This window comes from Saccopteryx bilineata, chromosome 4, assembly GCF_036850765.1.
Source record: "Saccopteryx bilineata isolate mSacBil1 chromosome 4, mSacBil1_pri_phased_curated, whole genome shotgun sequence".
NCBI classification, from domain to species: Eukaryota; Metazoa; Chordata; class Mammalia; order Chiroptera; family Emballonuridae; genus Saccopteryx; species Saccopteryx bilineata.
In genome coordinates this window covers 73296482-73316831 of record NC_089493.1, presented here as the reverse complement: position 1 = coordinate 73316831, position 20350 = coordinate 73296482, and the positions used below count along the sequence as shown (strand labels likewise).

General features: G+C 37.7%; 1 protein-coding gene across 1 annotated transcript in view; it reads left to right on the top strand.

Annotated features, from left to right (window-relative positions):
• SEMA6D (semaphorin 6D) overlaps positions 1-20350 on the top strand; it is a 452494-nt gene that overhangs the window by 82050 nt on the left and 350094 nt on the right. The window contains exon 2 of the mRNA XM_066276515.1: positions 16749-16820. The gene's annotated coding sequence lies outside the window, so the exon portion shown is untranslated. The remainder of the gene's footprint in view (positions 1-16748; positions 16821-20350) is intronic.

Here is a 20350-nt window from a genome sequence, read left to right as displayed (position 1 = left end):
TCCTGAAATTCTATCTCATGGGCATGACTGAACATCTGAACCAGCTCAGTGTGAAAATGCAAGGCATTGGAAATACAGTCTTCTCCCTTTAACAAGCAGTGTTTGCATTAGAAAACAAGCTGGAACTCTTCATCACCGACATTGAAACAGGTCACTTTTAAAAACTGGGAGAGTTTAAAGATGCATGCACAGCAAGTGACCCTGCTCAACATCTTGATCGCCATCAACTAGCAAGCTTCACATCTAATCTCCTGCAATCATTCAAAGCATGCTTTGGAGAATTTCGTGAGCACACTCATCTTTTTAAGTTCATCACCCATCCACACGAGTGTGCAGTGGACAGCGCCAACCTGAGTTACATCCCCAGTGTCTCCATCAGAGATTTTGAGCTACAAACTGCTGACCTGAAGGTCTCAGACATGTGAGTCAATAAATTTAAGTCACTGAGTGAAGATTTCAAAAGACTTGCATGACAGCAAGCAGAGTGGCGAGCAAACACAAGTGGGGAGAAATGAAAAAACTTCAACCCGCAGATCAGCTGATTGTCAAAACTTAGAACGCTCCTCCCATCACATACCACACACTGCAGCATGTGACTATTGCTGTACTGACAATGTTTGGCTCTACATATGCATGTGAGCAGTCTTTCTCACATCTAAAGAACGTTAAGACCAACCTATGATCACATTTAACAGATGGAATTCTCAACGCCTGCATGAAGCTTAACCTCACCACGTATCAACCAGATTACAAAGCCATCAGCAAAACCATGCAGCACCAGAAGCCGCATTAATGGTAAAAATTATTTTATTCATCATTGGTTAGCAACAGCATAACAACATTATTAAAAAGAATTCATTGACTTGTACTTTAAAAGTGTTGGTCTTACATAAAATGCACACATTTACTTGTATTTATTGTTAAACATATTATATGGCTCTCACGGAATTACATTTTAAAATATGTGGTGTTCATGGCTCTCTCAGCCAAAAAGGATCCTGACCCCTGCTATAGAAAGTAGCATGATAACCCTTGAAGTTACATAACATTTTAAATATGTATATACTGTAAATACAAAGCAGCCACTATAAAAAGAGGTATAACTAATAAACCAATAAAGAATATAATATAGAATAATTTTATAATATATTCAGTTAGTCAAAAGCCAAGCAGGAAAAAAACAATAAAAATTTATTTCTTACAATTTCGAGGCCAGGAATTCCAAAATCAATGTGCTAGCCCATTTATTTCCTGCTGAGAGCTCTCTTTCTGTCTTAAGGATGATCACATTCTTTCTATGTCCTCACAAGCCTTTTTTTTGGTATGTGCATATAGATAGAGGGAAGGAAATTTTTCTCTTTTCCTCTTCTTACAAGACTTCATCACGAGGACCTCATCCTCATGACTTAATGTAATTCTAATTACTTCTCAAAGGCACCATTTCAAAATGCCATAACATTGTAGGTCAAGGCTTCAATATATGAATTTGAACACATTCAGTCCATAATAAAGGAAGAAGGGTAAATGAAAAAGACATGGGATATATATAAAACATAGAACAGCATGGTAGATTTAAATATAATGATCAATAATTATACTGAAATTTAATAGTTTAAAAGGCATATTAAAAATGATAGTTTGTCAAACTTAATAAAAAAGCAATACCTAAGACATATTGCCTATAAGAAACCTACTTAAAATATGAAAACATAAACTAATTAAAACTAACATGACATAAAAAATTATGCCATGATAACACCAATTGAAAGAAAGCTGAGTAGCTATGTTGATAGCAGAAAAAAAGAATATGACCAGGAAAAAAAGAGTATCATTTTATAATGATGAAGAGGTCAATTCATCAAGTGAATGTAGTCCTAAATACCATTTCTGGACTTAAAAACAGAGCTCCAGGTGCATAAAGCAAAATTTGATATACGTAAAAGGAGAATTTGAGAAAACCACAATTGTAGTTGCAGATTTCAACAACCTTTTCTCAATAAATAAAAAAATATATACATTAAATAAGGGTATAAAAGACTACACTATCAACCAATTTCACCTAGTTAAACTACATGAAAATAAAAACATAACAAATAAAAATATGTAGAATGCTACTGTAACAGTGATTAAGAATGATCTCAAATTAATGGCCTAATCCTCTACCCAAAGCAGCCAAGGGAGATAAAAAACAATTTAAACCAATGTAAGCAAAAGAAAGGAAATAATAAGGATATGAATCAAAAACAATTTTAAAATAAAAAAACTATAATGAAGAATATCCATTAAAATATGACAGGCAGACCCTGAAGTAACTCCCAGTGATTCCCCTCTTCTTGTGTTCAAACTTTTGTGTAATCCCTTCCCTTTGAGTGTGTATGGATCCTGTCACTTGTTTCTAACCACTTAAAATATAGTAAAGGTGATGGGATGTCACTCCTGTAATTAGGTTATGTTATATGGCAAAGTTGATGGGCTGCAAATACCATCATAATGTACCTTATGCAAAACTCAGTTGTAGCCAACTTGAGTCAGAAATTCTTGTCATAGGCTCAATGGAGTAAGTAGCTTTGTTGGAGAAGCCCACATGCCAAGAACATATAGATAACTTCTAGGAATTTTGGATAGCCACTATGACCTGAGAGAAGCCTTTAGCCCAGGGGTCGGGAATCTTTTTGGCTGAGAGTGCCATGAACGCTACATATTTTAAAATGTAATTCTGTGAGAGCCATACAACGACCTGTGTACGTTACTCATTATCCAATAAAAATTTAGTGTTGTCCAGGACAGCTGTGATTGGCTCCAGCCACCCACAACCATGAACATGAGTGGTAGGAAATGAATGGATTGTAATACATGAGAATGTTTTTAACGTTTATATTTTTAACGTTTATATTTTTAATGTTATTATTTTTTTATTAAAGATTTGTCTGTGAGCCAGATGCAGCCATCAAAAGAGCCACATCTGGCTCATGAGCTATAGGTTCCCAACCCCTGCTTTAGCCTATAGCCAGCAAATAACCAGGCCCCTCTGTCAAACACCTTCAGGGGAATGAACTGTACCAACAATCTAAATAAGCTTGGAATCAGATTCTTTCCAATTAAAGCTCCAGATGAAAACACAGTTTTGATTGAAAACTCTTTGATTGCAGCCTTATGATATATTTGGTAGATTGAGTCAGTAGGAGTTGAGATGGATTGGATATAGATGCAGTTGAAAGATGGTCTGAGACTGGAGAATCAAAAAGTATCTAGCTTGATTTGACAGAGAGTACATGGTAATTTACTAAACTGGGAAAGACCACATATTAACAGATGGGATAATGAGCGTGGGGATCAAGAATTCTGTACTGACTGTACTAAATTTAAGATACCTGTGATAGCTGCAGGGGAAAACACTTAAATTTTAAAACTTGTAAAAAAGAACCTGCTAAACAAATGATAGATTTTATTTTCTTCCTTTTTTTCCCTACAGCCTTCCACTTAAACCGATACTAGATCATAAAAACAATTTCTGGTGAAAACTATATTAAATTCTGTTAAAAAGCATTTCATCTCCATGGCAATACCAGAGATAACTAGCTAAGGGAAAATGTGCAGTAGTGAAGAATATACTGTATTTGGTCCTTTTACTTCAATTTCCAAAATAACACATGAATTTATGACATAAAATCCATACCTAAAAATCAATTCCACTAACTCTTCTATTGACCTTTTAAGCTCTCTCGATCCCTATTCAAATCCGCAAGTCAGAGAGTTAAAATTTTACAGAGACTAAGAAAAATGTCTATTTTCTAGGTTTGGTGAGACATAGTTAGGTGAGGTTAAAGTCTTCTAATTAAGCTTCCCCAAAGCTGTGTCTTTCTCATTTGCAACCACATGCCACTCAATGAAGAGGAGAAATTTTCCTCCTGAGAATTCTCAGAAATTATCTAGAAATTACTTAGAATCTAATTTTTATACCCAGGGAGCCTAGTAGGAAGGAGCCAGACTCATTACTGCTTATCAGAAATTACTTCTGTCTCAAGTCCTTTTTTACCCTGAAAGGACAATTTTGATAAGAAGTGAAGATTTGAGTCAACGAGAGGGGAAAATTGTTGTAAGCAGTGATCAATGAAGCCCAGTTAGCCAGGCTTATTTAGAATCGCTGAGAAATATTCTTGCCAATGACCAAGACTTAGAAAATAATAAGTACCCTGCTCTTAATGTGCTTTGAAAGCACTGAAGGAAAATCGTATATCTTCAATGATTAGAACTACATCATGGTTTTCTATGCTTCAGAACAGAATGTAAGAAGGAGCAAAGACACTGAAAATAGGGAATTTGTTAATGTTATGTGATTGTGTGCTCTTTTTCCCTTTGTTTTCCAAACATTTTTGTAAATAATATTGTGAACGGGAATGGGGAGCATTGCAATGTATTTCAGCATTTCCTTAATTTTTATTTAAACCGAAATAGGATTATCAAACTGTGTACAAAGCAAATCCCAATTTGGGTAAAATTATATTTTTAGTAAATGTTGCAAATAACTCTTTAAAATGATTGATACCAATAATTATCTCAACATAGTGTAGGAAACACAATGATCTAGAAACTGATTCAACCAAATTTGCCTTGATCTTATGAAATTACTATTAATATTTGCCCTGAGCAAGCATGCTGGTCTTTACCATGGCCCACAGGGCCCCCTCTGGTCTAAATCCTGTCTATTTTCTCTTCCTGCCTCTTTCCAGCCACTGTTGTCTCATTCTGCTCCAGCCCTACTGGCCTTCTTACACAATGAACAAACTTCTTTTCATCTGCGGGCTTTTTTGCTTTTCTGTCGGCCTGAACCATTCTCCCCTTGGTCTTCACATCCCTGCCTTCATTCAATTCTTAGCTAGACTGTGATGATCTCAGAGAGGCCTCTGGTGACCACACCATCTCAAATTACTGTACTCCCATTGCCACTCCTCTCTGTAGTCACTCACCATCTCATCACACCATAATTATTTCCACATAGCGGATACCTCACAATCTGTATTACCCGTATTCATTGGACTACTTGTTTATTGTCTGTTTCTCCCTGCACACACAAACGTGCACACACATGTGCACATACACACACATAAATATAAACTCTTTGAACACACAGGCCTTGTACCTCCCCACCCCTCACCAGTATATCTGCAGTGCCTGAAACACCACTTAGTGTAAAGCGGGCATTCTATAATATTTGTTGAATGTGTGGTTAAATTGAATATGGTAGAACAAGAACCTGAGTTTGTCTGTCAAATTTGATAATTATATGGCAATATTATGAATGGCATACTAGTAACAATAATAATAATAATTATTATTATTTTTGTAACTCCTCTAAGTAAATTCCATTGATAGAGTGAGATGTACAGAATGTTAGCAAAAGGTTTCTTGGAAATTTAATTACTTTCTGTCCTTGGCTGAGTCATTCTATTTGGAATGGAAAATCTGGTCCTTGCATGTTAATGTAAGGTCTTTGCAGCCTTAGTCACACAAAATAATCCCAAAAGGGTAAAACCATAAGATTAGAACTTCCACAGGCAGAACAAAATTGTAAAATATGTGAGAGATGTATGTGTTTCTGTTTGCATGCTCACATTTATGTCATGTTAGAAAAAAAAAGGTTATAGATGTTTATTTGCTCAAGTCTATATGCACCAATTTGATCCTGCCACAGGAGCAAGAGAGTCCTTGTGCAGTACCAGAGTGTATTGAAAGGCACCAGTTAGTGATTCCTAGATATTGATTTTTTTTTTCCTTTTTGGTCTTTTACATCCATCCAGCATGATTCATTTCAAATCTTGGTACTGTCATGAAGTTTTTCCAGACCAGTTCAATATGATGTATTCTCTTCATTTCTCTGACATTCTGTTGCAATTATTGATAATTAAATGTTTTGTCTTGTGCCATTTTCATTGTCTTATACTCTTACTTGGGGTTCTTTTTTTTTTTTTTTTTTTTTTTTTTTTGATGACTTGGGGCTATTGTTTAAAGTTTCAAACATTATGTCTCATCTTCCAATTAGATTTTTAAGGCAGAGATGACACTTTAAATCTTTTTTATTCATTGCAGACTCCAACATTGTGCCTTCCATAGCAAGAAAACAATACAGAGGTTGCTTGACCAGTGATTCTAGAGGATGAATGTTGCACTATCACCACCCCTAGCCCCACTTCAGCCACTGTTTTCAAGTGGGGAGTATAAAGACATTTTGTGAATACTGAATCTCTTCCAACAGTGGCTCTGAGTATTGATCTGGAGCTGCACTGTTGCTATCATAGACATAAATATACTTCTTGCTTCTCTGCCATCGGAGATTAGATCCTTGGCTGTAATGAACTAGAATTAAGACTACCAAGTTCTTTGGGTCCTCAGATAAAATGAAAACCACATTGGTTGTGGTGGCTTGTTGTGATTGTTTTTATCCTGTGTCTGTGATCCATAACAAATTGCAATTACTCATTCACAATGAGTAGGTAAGAGCTCTTCTCTTTTATATTATTAAAGTTAGACAAGAATGCAGGTAATTTTATCTCTTATAAAGATTACTTAATTCACCTTTAGTGGAGAGAGGAAAGGGTAAAAGTAAAGCTAAAACCTGTCCTTCAAGAACTTGGCCTTGTATGTTGCTGATCTGGCTTGTAATTCATATAATCCCTTAGCAAAACAGGTGGCATTGAAAGAGACATGTGGACAGAAAGAAAATGCCTGACCACAAAGAGATGGAGCTACAAGACCAATTCATTAGTAAATTTGGATGTGGGGAGGACTTTTTTTTTTTAAGAAAAGGATCTTCAGTAAGTAAATAAGAATAGCTCAGATTCCAGAAGAAATAGTAACAACCCACCATCGCAATAACAGAAACAACCAGGAACTAAATCTAATTAGTTTTTCATTTTTGTATGAGATTTTCCATTGCAAACTGGGTTACACAGTGTACTCTGCATGGCGCTTGTAATTTCCCCCTTGATATATTGCTCAAGCTGTTCTTCCCAGGTTTCAAAATGTTATACCTGGTGCTTCATAATTATCCAATTACATGCATCTCTTCCCTCACAATTCAAAATCTTCTTTTTTATAAACTCTTTCCTAACCATCTCTGCTCAGAACAAGTTCTCTTGAGTCATCTCCTAAAGCCCTTACTGCATGTACATCTTATTTAAATCTTAGCAAATCCAATAGTTGTTAGTACATTTTTAAATAGAAAGGAATGTTAACCAAAGTAAAATGTAGGTATCTTTCAAAGCCCAAGAGCTGTATGGCCACAGCATGTATTGATGGCATCCCAGAGCCATCCCAGAGGGGCTCAAAGAGACAGGTTTTTAAAGTCAGACAAACTTAAATCTGAAACATGTCTTCTCCTCTCACTAGTGAACCGTGTGACTGTGTTAGTTTCCGATGGCTGCTGAAACAAATGATCACGGACTGGGAAGCCTAAAACAGAAACTTATAGTCAGAGACAGAAGTCTGAAAACAGCCTGACCAGGCGGTGGTGGCGCAGTGGATAGAGCATCGGACTGGGACACAAAGGACCCGGTTCAAGACCCCGAAGTCGCCAGCTTGAGCGTGGGCTCATCTGGTTTGAGCAAGGCTCACCAGCTTGGACCCAAGGTCGCTGGCTCGAGCAAGGGGTTACTCGGTCTGCTGAAGGCCCATGGTCAAGGCACATATGAGAAATCAATCAATAAACAACTAAGGAACCACAACGAAGAATTAATGTTTCTCATCTCTCCCTTCTTGTCTGTCTGTCCCTATCTGTCCCTCTCTCTGACTCTCTCTGCCACACACACACACACACACAAAAGTCTGAAAACAAGGTTTGGGCAAAGCCTCACTCCTCTGAAAGCTTCAGGGGGAATCTGTCTCTCACTTCTTCCAGCTTCTGGTGATTTCAGGCTTGTAGCCAAATCAGTCTAATCATGAGCTCTGTGGTCACATTACTCTTCCTCTTCTGTATGTCTTTTCATCTGTGTGTCTGTCCCAAACCCCTTCACCTCTCTCTTATAAGGAGACATGTGAGTACATATAGGGCCCACCTGAATAATCCAGAATAAACTCCTCCTCTCCAGACCCTTAACTTAACCACAGCTTTCATGCTATACAGTAATATTCACAGGTTCCAGGGGTCAGGGCATGGATGTATATTTTAGGGGCCACCGTTCAACCTATACAGTGACCCTAACAAGAGATTTCAATTTTTTGAGTTATAGATCGTCATCAGTAAGATGAAGACAATGACCTTTCATTATCATGGCTGTTATATATATATATATATTCCATTTAAAACAAGGATTTTAAGGTCACAGAAATGGTTAAAAGTATTTCTCTGGATAGATCACTCACTGCTTTTATAATAAATTCAGCCCCTGAAGCATCCAGGCCCTAGACATGTCTCATATGTACTCATTAAGAAATTCATTCAAATGGCATATGACATCAGCCTTTCCCTCCATATTCTGCTTTATTATATGCCTTTGGTGATGACACCTATCTTCTGTGCTTCTTGCCAAACCACGATGACAGCGTCCAGGTGCATGCGAAGGATCAAGTTTCCTGATGCCCCCAGATCTGCCAGCAGGGTATTCTACAGCAAGGTCTGGTGTTTTCTATTCTGAGCTTACTGGTCTGAGGAGCTGCTGGCATGCTGCCACGGTAGGCTGTGTGCTGCCATCACTGTGACGTGGATGGTTTACTCAAGCTCTTAAGGTGCTGATGTTGTGTTGTATTCTTTGTAATCTTCCATGTGCACAAACCACCCTGCCCTCTAGCTAAAATAGAACACCTCCCTTCTCTCTCTCTCCTATTTAATTTAAATACTTCTTTAGTTGAAGAGTACCAAATATATGAGTTCATGCACAATTTGGTCAGAACATAAATCAAGATTACATTTCCATAGTGTGCCCTACCCTGCTGGTAAATGAGGCTCTGTCATGATCCCTGTGGGTTTATGTGAAGTGGTACCTTATTAAGAGGTTCTTAAGTTTCTCGGGCAAATAGTTCACAATTTTGCCAAATACGTATGAATTTCAGTGATACCTAGAGCTGAGACTCAAGCTAGAATTTTCCATTTCTCTCTTTCTCTTAAAATTTCTCTTCTCATCTGCACCCCACCACCACAACTCACAAGCATGCAGTAAAAGTACCTTGCACAGGACCTAGAATATGGCAGGTGCTCAATAAATACAAGACCTCCTTCTCTCTGTACCTACAGTGCTTTACGTACATTAACCAGTTAGTAAAAATGCTTTGACGAGTATCTGGATTTTTATTATACAAGAAAAATGGAAATGTCTCTCATAAAATTACAATCACTTAAACTTGGCTTCTAATTTCAACTTTGACCACTGTTAATTATCTGGTTATTAATAATAACCCCCTAAACATAGGCCTTTGAACATTCATATGCGTAAATAATTGTCCACATGCCATTTAAAATTCTCATCTCCTAGAGAGTTGCTTTGCAACATTCCAGTTGTGCTTAAACTCTTTCATAACCTATGAAGGCGAAAGGTCCCTGACTTCATGTTGTAAACCAAAGGAAGGAGCTTGCCAATTCTATAATAATATTTACCTAGCGGTTTTCTCCAGGGGAAAACATGCTTTTTTAACATTCTTTTTTAAAATGCTTTTTAGATGTGGAAATGTTTATATTTGCACAGAGAAAAAAAATGAAGATAAGAATTTTGATACTTGTTTTATAAATGAGAACCTAAGGACTTAGAAAATTGTAACATTTTCACATCAACATAAAGGCCTTGTGCCCTCCCTGATTCAAAGTTGGGATCATTTCAGCAGTGGTGTGCCAAGTTTGAAGCATTTATTGTAACTTGTGTTTCATGGACTAATAATCATCTCTTAACCCTGAAATTATTCTGGATTGACACACTCCAAGTCTGGTTGGGACCAAGTGAATTAAAATAATTATGATATAAACATATTGGTATTTCTGCTGATACTTTCAAGGAAGTGCAACCTAGAGAAGGGGAGATTGACATAAAGCCTTATACCCAGTGTGTTCTCATCAAACATTTGAAGGCTGAAAATACAAAAAGGCTAGAAAATTTTGTGGGGAAAAAATAACTCGACAATGTTAGCTAAATATGTATAGTATGATATATTTAGAAGTAGAGAAAAGGATGGAAGAATTTTAAAAAGACTATTGAATTAGGGGGAAAAAAACTTGTAAGAGTTGATCTAGATATCTGAGAAATTAGACTGGGATGGTTTCTGTACCTCCATCATATTATGGCATTTTGATCGAGACGTCGTCTCTTTTCTTTCCCTGACAGCATACTAAGAAAAAACCAAACTTATGTAATTCTTTAACATTATGAGTGTCTGTAGGGCCTAACCTGGCAGCACTGGTGCCACTTAATAGATGTTCCTGGCAGAGCAGCAGGCACAGAGAAAAGTTTGAATCCCTTTCTCTACGAGCTATGTGATCTGGAAAAAGTTTGTTTGCTTCTACAGGCAGCTGTAACATTGACAGTGACGTTCCGAGGTTCAGGTGAGACAGTTGTGTAACAGTGCTTGGCTCCTACATGTTATATAGATAATGGGCTCAGGCCACTGTTTGTCACTGCTAGACCTGATATCTTCTTGTTGTATATAGAGTACAGTCAAGGAAATCACTGACTTCAACCTTCTTTCTAATTAAGATTATATGTGGTACTGCATATGTATATATATGTAGCTATACCTGTATATGTGCGTGTGTATGAATGTATACATACAGGGGTGGGCAAAAGTAGGTTTACATTTGTGAATACACAAAACAGTTTATTCTTGTATTCTGTTTATTTATTTATGATTGCATTTTTTTATTTGTATTACTTTTATAAAATCAATTGTAAACTTACTTAGGCCCACCCCGTATACATTTTTTTTTTCATATCTATGTTTCTTTATGGTTGAAAAATTGGTCAGCACCACGAGTGATGTCCATTACACTGGGGAACAAAATATTTGTTGCATCCACAAAAACACTTGTTTTTACCTAATTCGAGTGTGCTGATCTCAAATCTGACATTAGTTTTTCTCTATAAGCTACAGTTTTTCTGCAATTCAAGATTTTAGGTTTTCATCTTATTGTAAAATTTTCAACATTTAGTTTAACATAATGAAGTAGAATGTCTTCTTGGGCATCATCTTTGTGAAAATATAATAATTTATATAATGCAGTAAATACACTAATACACTAAAAGATATGATTGCATCAGAATTTGTCTACAATTTTGAAATAAAACATATTAAAACACTTATTTTAATCATAAAATTTGCACAAAACTTATTTAAATTCCATTCAGGCAAAAAATTGCATTCCTAGCTCTTGTGTTTGTGTACTTGTTGAGGACAATCTCGTTTGATGTTCCAGCATTAGTCTACTCATCACTAACAGCTCTAAGATTTTCGGGAAACTTATCAAGGTGACTGTTCAGGAAGTGAATCTTAATGCTCATGTTACATCCAATGTCGTGGAAAGCCAACAGCATCCTTTGAACCAGAAGTTCATAGTTTTATGCTTTTTTTTGTTGCCAAGGAAGTTCTTTGTAACTGCCACAAAAGATTGCATGCTACTTTCTCCTCCTTATTCATCTTCCCGGCAAATTCTTCGTCATGTATGAGGGTTCAAATTTGAGATCCATCAAATGAATACACCTGTTTTTATCTTCTTAAAAGACAAGGCAGGAAAAGCAGAAATAATATGTTGAAAGCATTCACTTTCTCTATTTAAAGCCTGAACAAACTGCTTCATTAAGCCAAGTTTGATGTGAAGTGGGGGGAAATGATCCTGTCTCAATTAACTACAGGTTCATTCATAATATTTTGCATCCCTACTTCCAGAGATTCATGTATTGGCCACTCCTTCTGTGTCCAGTGTTTCTCCCAAGCTCGGCTGTCCCACAAACGCAGAAAGCAAGGATACTTTGTGAAATCTCTCTGTTGTCTTAGCAGGAAAGTTACCATTTTAAGATCCACACAAATGATCCAGTTATGCTCCTCATACTTCAGAAAGTCGAGGACAATTTTTATGGCATTATAATCTTCTCGCAGATGAGTTGAATAACCAATTGGAACCGCTGCATAAACATTACCATTATGTAGGCGAACACATTTTAGACTCTGTTTAGAACTGTCAAGAAATAGCTGCCATTCTATTGGACTGTAAGTGGTAACACCTAGCTGGCTGAGAAGACTACTGATATCATGACAGTAAACAAAGTGTTTGTCTTTGGAAAAAAGTCCACAAAAATTTGTTCACGCTTCCTGAAATGGGATACTTTAGCTGACCGGGTAAGGTACATTCTTTTCTTGAAGCCTGGAGGCTAATAACTCAGCTGCTTTCTTTGATAGGCCCAAATCTCTTACTAAGTCATTTAATTCGGGTTGGCTAAACTGCTGAGGGGTTAATCTGAAGAAGACCCTTCAGATTCTATAACCATTTCCTCATGCATCTTATCAAAATACACTTGATCACCATGTTCACTTTCTTCGTTCTTAGAAAAAATAAAACCATTGAAAACTGGAACCAGGAGTGTCTCAGAGTGTGGTATAGGTTGTATTGCTAAAGAAATATTAGGATATGTGATCATATGCCATTTTTTTCTTGCTGATGCCCTTTGTATGGATCAGACAGAAATAACAGTCACTGCTGTGGTCCTTAGGTTCACGCCAAACCATGGGAATACCAAAAGGCATTCCTTTGCATTTTCCTTTTGTCAAGTCACAAAGCATTTCCTCACAATTATGACACATAATATTAGGAGTCCAGTTCTTATCTTGATCGCCAAGGGGAACTTGAAAATAGGCAATATATGCATGTGTCACAAATGATGAAATATTGTTCCTTTGACATTGAAGTGTGTAACAGCCACGTATACAACAGAAGGTGTCAGGACTATTCTTACATTTACACCTACTCGAAGAAGCCATGATTCAATCTTAAAACAAAATAAAAGGGTGGTTTTTTTTGTTTTGTTTTGTTTTTTTCTGTATTTTTCTGAAGCCAGAAACGGGGAGAGACAGTCAGACAGACTCCCTATTGCGCCCGACCGGGATCCACCTGGCACGCCCACCAGGGGGTGATGCTCTGCCCCTCAGGGGGGGGCATCACTCATGTTGCCACCAGAGCCACTCTAGCGCCTGGAGCAGAGGCTAAGGAGCCATCCCCAGCGCCCGGGCCATCTTTGCTCCAGTGGAGCCTCGGCTGCAGGAGGGGAAGAGAGAGACAGAGAGGAAGGAGAGGGGGAGGGGTGGAGAAGCAGATGGGCGCTTCTCCTGTGTGCCCTGGCCGGAAATTGAACCCGGGACTTCTGCACGCCAGGCCGACGCTCTACCACTGAGCCAACCGGCCAGGGCCTAAAAGGGTGTTTTTATCAGATAATAATTTTTTAATAATAATTTAAAAACAACTACAATTATGTAAAAGTGATGCTTGTAAAACATTAATTGCCTGTTGTTATGTTCAGTCCAAGAGTCCTTGCCCTTTAACTCCAATTTAAAAACCAATGCATGCCATTAACTGTTACAAAAAGAAATTAAAATTGCATAAAAACTAGAGCATGCACCAAAAAATGGATTTCAGATTTGGAATCAATGATGCAGAAATATATAGAAACAGTTCTAAAACCTCATACAACAGAAAATGAAAAAAAAAATTTGTTCCCCAGTGTTATTGGAGTTCTCTCGTGACAGCAAATTTGGCTTGAGTTGTCAGCATTAGTGTAGAGACTGCTTCAATTATTGTGATTGAACAGGGAATCAGATGGTGTGGAGACAGTGGCGCAAACTCTGAGTACTACTTCAGCCAGGAAACGGGCTGTGAAAAGCAAAAATCCTCAGATCCAAGGTCATAGTTTAAATGAATGATTTTTGGTATCTTAAAAGTAGGCAAGTCAGCAAGATCTACTGTCAGCCAAGATGATGACCCTGGAAGGGGTTACACTAGATGCGAAGTGAGCTGGGTTATGAGCTACACTTTTAGTGCAAAGAGGGAGTTTATCAAGAGCAGCTGCTCCAAAACTCTTCCTAAGTCCACATACTGATCACAAGCCCTTATTTTCTATTATTCTCAGTTGATAGACTGCAGGCATTAAAGCAAAACTTTTCTTCGGTTATCTTCTAAAGCAATGATATCAAGAAAGCACAGACCAGTTACCAATATCCAATATCCACGATTTCAATGGCACACATGAAATTATCTCACGGCTGGTAGACACTCAGCCAGTCGTGCCTCTGGGCTTTATTCATTTTCAGTGTATCCAGTGACTGGCACAATGGAAATCTCTTCAGGATGATTCCCAGAACAAACCCCTCCTACTCCACCCCACCTGTTATCCTTCAGAATGTTCTCAGTAGACAAGTTCCCCTAGAATTTCTTTTCCATTAACTCTTGAAGTCTTGAGATTTCTGGGTAGAGAAAGTCTATGACTGTCAAAGTTCTTATCAGTGTAACTTCTTACTTAGTTTAGGTAGCTAGTGCATCTTTTCTGAACCCATGATGTACCAGGTTGGGGACAGTGGAAGCTATCTGCCTAGTGGAGTGTATTTTATCATTGACGAAGTTGAGAATTATCTATGTGTGGTGATGATAAAAAGAAGATCAACTTTTAGCATATATACAATTGTTTTTAAATTTTCTACAGCAAAGCCTCTCTTACTGTCTAAACCTCAGGAAGATCCCCAGCCTTCAAATGCCACTGTCTGTACCCAGAGACTTTGGAAACTATTGCTGTAAGGTGTTTTTTTTTTTTTTTCAAGAATAAAGGATGTAGATACATCAGAATGGTCTTTAGTGTTCTGCTATTATTCTTCCTGAAAAATTTTCTTAAGACAGTTAAGCCCCTTCAGTTATACATTCACAAGTATTCATAAAGTACTGTTAAACCAAGTATTGTGCTAGACATTGGCGATAACGTTCATGTAAAAATACTTGGCTGACTTAATGTAGTTTCCAAACTCCCATGTATACTTACTTCTCTTATTTATATAAATAGAATTATACAAATATAGTCTATTATTACCTTCATGATTTTTCTACATTGGTATATCAAAAGAACCATCATTTACTTAAGACTTTCTTTAAAGTGACACATTCTAAAGTTAAAACTATTTTAAAGGGGAATACTTGCTTTCTAAGTAGGTAAATGAAAATTCCTATAGCTTGTGATAAATATAAGATATATAAGTATAAATAAATGGAAACATATCTGATTAATAAATTATAGCTAAATCTTGTGGTCTTCCAAGACCTCAATTAGTTAAAACATTAGCAAGGATTAGAGACACACTTTAACCAATATAAGACTTTTCCCTTAAATTCATTAAAATTATTGAGAAGAAAATAACATCATTATGTGCCTTGTTTTGCCTAACACAGCCTTGTTACCTTGTTACTGCTCACAAAAATTAGGGAATATTTCAAAATAAATATGAAGTGATAAAAAAAAGAAACTTTTGATTTTTTTTTATTAAACAAGAACATCAGAAAAGCAAACAAGTCAAAGAAAGTTGTTTGATTATACAAATGAGATGCAAACTCAATTATCATAATTGAGTAGCAAGTAACATATTGGTGGGGATGAATAGAAGCATGTCAGACTGGACGAGAGTGACACACATTGACCAGTCAGTAGGGTGTATGGTCACCCAAGACTGCCAAACCACACTGACAGCGATGGGGCATGGACAGGATCAGATTGTCCAGCAGTTCTTGTGGGATCCTCTGCCACTCTTGCTACAGGGCAACTTCCAGCTCTAAGTGCTGTGAGAGGCATTGGACGGTTTACCAGCTGTCTTCCCAGTGCATCCCAAGCATGTTCAACAGGATTCAGGTCTGGAAAGTGTGAAGGCCAGTCCATGCATTCAATTCCTACCTCCTGAAGCATGTTGTTGATGAGATGCACACAGTCAGGCCTTGCATTATCATCCATGAAAAAAAATTGTTTCCAACTGCTCCAGTTTAGGGTACCACTATAGGGTGCAGGACCTCATCTTGATATCTGACAGCAGTCAGTGATCCGTTTCTGATGACGTGGAGGTCGGCACGACCACCAATTCTGATGCTAGCCCACACCACGATTCCACCACCACCAAAGGAGTCCCTTTCTCACATGAAACGTGAATTCTCCCATGTTCCTTGTTCACACCAAATCAAGACATGATGATTGTCAGGCTGCAGACTGAACTGTCACTCATCAGAGAAAAGGACAGTTGACCACTCATCATGAGTCCAATGACGGTGCTCATCAGCCCACTTTCTATGGGTTCTACGGTGTTAAGCAGATAACGAAATTCATACCAATGGTCGCCAGGCACACAGTTCAACAGGATGGAGTTGATTTTGTATGGTCTGGGTGCATATGTCATCCTATGGCATCAAGAAACTGTCCTTGCAGCTCTGTTGCATTGCTGCACCTGTTCCTCTGGCCAATAAGGTCAACTAGCGGTCATCTCTTGCTGTTGTGGCAAATGGGAGACCCTGCCCTCATCTTCTTCATACTGTGCCAGCCTCTTGAAAGCAATTCCACCATCTGCTAATCACACTTTGGAATGTTCTAAGTGCTGTTGCCTCACTCATGGTTTTGTGTAGAGAAATCTTTTTTGTCAAAGGCCTGGAATGCTTAGGTAAATAGAGATTGTGAATCTAATCCCAATTTATTTTTTGCTTTATTTAGTAATTTGTAGGCAGTGTTTTTTCTTACTGCCTGTCTTTTTTTTTCTGTTTACTGTAGGATGCAAAACCTTGGATTTCTTGACTACAGATTGACAGCCTGGAATCCTAAAGAAGACCAAGACTCCTATCGGTAAGGCATGGGTCTTTCACAAAAGTGTCTCTTCTACAGGGAAAGATACTTCTATTTAATTGAACTTGGAAGATGCATTCTACTTCAAGAATGATACATCATCTAATCTGGATTTTTGTCTTGTGCTGGCACTAGACATGCTTAACTAAGTGGTCAGCTTGGATTAACTTTTCAGATTGTATTCTTGATTTGGTATAGATCAAAATTCAAGTTTTATTATCATTTATAAACCCTTTTTGCCAGGTTAGAAAAACACAATAAGATGAGAATAATGGTAATAGAAGCACTGCTTCAAGCATATCATTTGAGTAACAATCTAGGTCAGTTTCCTGCTTGCCATATTCTGAAAAAGCCTTATGGAGATGTCTCCAAATTTTACCAATGTGAAGTGTATTGTTTCAGAAACCAAATATATATACTGTAATAACCATACAAAATGATGGACATGAAAGCAGTTGATGAAGCAAGGTAAGCTCTGTGATGTGTACAAAGGGAAATATTCCTGATTTTGACCAAGTATTAAGAGTAGAGGTAACCAAACACCAAAGAAAGACTGTCAATTGACTGGGACATGTGCCCGTTTTGCCTCATGAATACTTGAAGAAGAAGAGTCAAGGTGGTAAACAGTTTTGTTCGAGTAGTGACAGTGGTATCAGGTGACTGAGTGAATGTCACGCTCTCTGACCATCTTTAAAGACCCTGTGAGCACCAGTAGACTGTCATAGTAATGGTGTTAAAATGATTACTGACTCTCAGTGCAGTTTTAAGACTATTAGTCACTATAAATGTTCCTCCAAGTTTCTAGTATTTTTAAATTTTCTGCTTCCCTGAAAAAAAGATGAGACTTTATGATTCAGGCTTTCTCTTTCTCCTAAGTCACTTTTTCTTATTTCTTGAATCAAGTGCTGATATACTCCTTGCTTAAGCTATAACTCATTCAGTAATTCTCTAGTTATTTTCAACCTTCATGTCATAAGCAATCTGTTATAAAGATGGCTGTCCTGGTGAACAGGACCCTTTGTATTTATGTCTACTTTATCTGTGTCTGTAGCAGCTGCAAGGTTAATTCTCCTAAAAAATATATAAAAAGACTGGTTCACCATAACATGGAGGCAGTAGAGAGGCAGTGGAGCCTGGTAGACAGACCTGTATTACATACTTGATTTTTGAGCCAAACTAGGTTGGACCTAATAGAAGGAGCTAGATGACCAAGGTAAGCTGCTTTTGATTTTGTTGTTTATCTGGGAATACCTTTCTGAAGAGGAAGCTAGGTATAGCTGCTAAGGAAAGTCCCTGATAGTAACATCTGAGGTTGGTAAATAAGGAGAAAGGAGGTAACTCCTGAAGTATACCAACCTCAGGATATCAGAGTTCTACCAGGTGGTCACACATAAGTCACAGAGAGAGAATGAGTAAAATGAAGGAAAAAAGGAAAAGAAAAAGGAGAGATAGGAAAGGAAAAGAAGGTAAGGGAAGGGAAAGGAATTGAAGAGAAAAGAAAAAGGAAGGGAAGGGAAGGGAAGGGGAGGGGAGGGGAGGGGAGGGGAGGGGAGGGAAGGGAAGGGAAGGGAAGGGAAGGGAAGGGAAGGGAAGGGAAGGGAAGGGAAGGGAAGGGAAGGGAAGGGAAGGGAAGGGAAAGGAAGGGAAGGGAAGGGAAGGGAAGGGAAGGGAAGGGAAGGGAAAGGAGGGAAACAGAAAAAGAAGAAAAAAGAACAAGAGGCATCTATATGTTATCTTTGAAAAACAAGGCTAAGTGAGTTCAACAAGAAGCCAGAAGACAATTTTGACTAATGAGGAGCCACTTAGGACCACTAGGTTTTGAAACCACATATCTTGTCATTACATCATCCATTCTTAAAGGGACCAAAGTGTCAATGAAATAGATACTAGGATGGGTTCTGACATCCTGTATTTTTTCAATGTTCCTTATTTTACTGAGAAATCAGAAAATGTTAGAAATAGATGGCATTTTCAAAAACTGCCATGTTTTAGCCCAGAAGGTAACGTGTATTGCCCAAGGTCACTTAGTTAATTAGTGACATTGTTAAGTTTATTAGTCCTAATTATCAATAGTTTATCCTTTCTAAAACATAAGAACAGGCGAAATTTGTTATTTTCTTCCAAACAGAAAAGATATTAAAAGAGTCTAAAACTAAATCATTCTAATTTTCATTAATTAATAATTTGGCCTATAAGACAAAATTTGGGCCACACAGGAGTTTATGGGATCATCAACTAGTAAATTAACTTGGTAATCAATTAATGTGCTACAGAATCCCACACAAATTTTATTCTTAGACAATACCTACCTCAGCAGTCATATATACTGTTCACAAAAATTAGGGGATATTTCAAAATGAATATGAAGCAATAAAAAAAAGAAGCATTTGATTTTTTAAAATTAAACAAGAACATCAGAAAAACAAATGACAAGTCAAAGAAAGTTGTTTGATTATGCAAATGAGATGCAAAACCAACTTTTATTTCATTGGTGAAAATACTGTACACTACACAAAAGGTTGATATTACTGAGTGTCTGGACGTTCCCTGATCACCTAACTTTTGTGAGCAATCTATTTCTTTCTTAGCTCTTATTTTTTCCTAAGTCTGAAATAGGAGGACAAATGGTGTAGTGTTTTTGTGTTCCTACTTTTCTTATCTTCAAGGAAATCTTTTATGAAAACTCAATATCTAAAACAGGTTAAGTTGGAAGAAATAATAAGATGTTATACTCTTACCTGCTTCCCAGCCATGCTATTCCAGTGCATCCAAAAATAGTGCCAGGATTATATTGGAAGAATGCAAATGCCTTGATATGGTAGAAGCAAAAGAGTTTTGTGGCCAAAGACACCTGTGTGTCACTGATCTTGTTACTAAGTTCTCCTGAGTTCCAGCTTCCTCATCTCAAAAATATGAATAACATTGATATAGTAAAGTTGTGTTGACAATAAATGAGACATATATATATGTAAAAGAGTGCTGGCTAAAGACTGGATCTTAACTTTTTTTTTAAGTGAGAGGAGGGGAGATAGTGAGGTAGATTCCCGCATGCACCTGGCAACTCCCCCCTGTGGCCAATGCTAGAATCAAATGAGCTATCCTCAGTGCCTAAGGCTAAAGCCTCAGTGCCCAGGGCCAACACTGGAACCAGTCGAGCCACTGGCTGCAAGAGTAGAAGAGAAAGAGAAGGGGAAGAGGGAGGGAAGAGAAGCAGATGGTTGCTACTCTTGTGTTCCCAGACTGAGGATCAAAACCAGGACATCTGCATGCTGGGCCAATGCTCTATCCAGTGAGCAAATTGGCCAGGCCTTTGATCTTAACATTGTTATTGCTGGAAAACATTGGCTTGATGACTAGTACTGAATTCTGCAGTCTAAGTTGGAAGGTTGACTCACTTTTAGGGTTAAATATGCTTTTCTGTCAAGAACTACTTGCCTGGTTGTTGATAATTATGTAGACATAAGGTAAATAGAGATCCATTTTTCTGGAGGAAGAGATCAAGAGTACATTTTAGCCTTGTTGGAGCTAGC